Source organism: Aplysia californica, unplaced genomic scaffold (genome assembly GCF_000002075.1).
Source record: "Aplysia californica isolate F4 #8 unplaced genomic scaffold, AplCal3.0 scaffold00522, whole genome shotgun sequence".
In the NCBI taxonomy this organism is placed as follows: Eukaryota; Metazoa; Mollusca; class Gastropoda; order Aplysiida; family Aplysiidae; genus Aplysia; species Aplysia californica.
In genome coordinates, this window is record NW_004797792.1 from 489,993 (window position 1) to 491,530 (window position 1,538).

Genomic DNA, 1,538 nt, shown 5'->3' on the forward strand with positions numbered 1-1,538 from the left:
CAAATTAATAGTTTTTTAAATATTTTATTGTTTTTAACCGAGATAGACATGCTTTGGACCAATCGGGGGGTTCAGGGGGGCCTGCCCCACTGGGGTAAAAGAAAATCTGGGGGGTTTTACCCATAATTTGATATTTTACAGTTAGATTTGAAATTGTCTTGAAAATAATTGATTTGCGACAGTTTTAGTGGCTTTATGTATGATCTGCAGCAAACAGTACTGCAGTTTGACCCCGAAACAGTGCATCTGTGTGCGGGAGTGAAAGTAAATATTTACCGAGGATTTTATGGGGAAAAGTTGATCAATTAAAGGCGCATAAAAGGAAATTTTCCATCTCCAAGGACTCTTAAGCTATGGAAGTTACAAAACAATGGCGGCCATTTTCTCGCTAATTTTACACCAGACATCAAGCGATCCGGGGTATTTACCTTTTTATCGAAAGCAGGATTAATAAATTAGACCAATGTCTCCATATAATATGTTATAATATACATTATAAAATGTCCAAAAATTGACGAGCGTCTGTTTCCACCGCGTCATGACGCAAGGAAGACTGTCCCCGTGGTTTTATGCACCCGCATAATTTAGCAAAATTTGATTATTTATGTATAATTTCGGATTATTTTCCTTAATCATTATTTGTTAAAATTAACAGAATTGCTTAATTTAACATTTTTGGGCTCAGTTTTTTTTGTTGTTGCTTAAAACCGCGGGACAGGTAAAATATCTCTCCCCCCTCCCCTCCCTTCCCTCCTCTACACACACAAATGCCCACGTGGGTGGGAATCTTACGGATAGAATTTGGGCGTTCGTCGTTGATCGTTCGTCATCACACCATGAGACGGGCAAGGGGGGGGGGAGATAGATAGTAATAGATAGATAGATAGATAGATAGATAGATAGATAGATAGATAGATAAATAGATAGATAGATAGATAGATAGAGACTGACAGAGACAGAGAGAGGATAAAGAGACAAAGAAAGAAAGACATATTATAAATATGTATACTCAATAAAATACAAACTGCATGTGGGCATCTAACATGTAAAATTTGAGTATCCACCATTTTTCCTTCGTCATCATACCATAAAACACAATATACAAACAACCACGCTTGAAAGAAACATCAACTCACCTTGTCGTTGCAGATCTTGGTTTCGCTGTATCCACACACTTTTTCAACTTTTGGAGTTGGTCACAATTTTTATTAAACAGACACCTCCATCAAAATCCTCAACAGTCGTGGGTCAACAAAATGTAACACCAGAAACAAGACAAAATCCACAAGCGAAAACTAAAGAGAGAACTGAAAAACACACAGATCTATCTTGTAGATTATTACACCACTAGTACATTATCATAATATCCAAAAAGATTTAAGAAAATTTTGTTGGAAACCAACTGTACTCCTCAAAGGATTTGGACCAAATGATGACGAAGTTTCTCTTGAGAGTTTTTAAAAATTTCTTCAAGAACAAAGGTGTTCGAGTAATGGTGAAGGTAGATGGTTTGGGGTTGGGGTGGGAAGGGGAAAGGT

At 37.1% G+C, this 1,538-nt stretch overlaps 1 protein-coding gene across 2 annotated transcripts in view; it reads right to left on the reverse strand.

Annotated features, from left to right (window-relative positions):
- LOC106012827 (hornerin) overlaps nt 1-1,468 on the reverse strand; it is a 20,587-nt gene extending 19,119 nt beyond the window's left edge. For both annotated transcript variants that reach the window (XM_013086932.2, XM_013086931.2), the window contains exon 1: nt 1,137-1,468. The gene's annotated coding sequence lies outside the window, so the exon portion shown is untranslated. The remainder of the gene's footprint in view (nt 1-1,136) is intronic.
- Between the last annotated feature and the right edge of the window lie 70 nt (nt 1,469-1,538).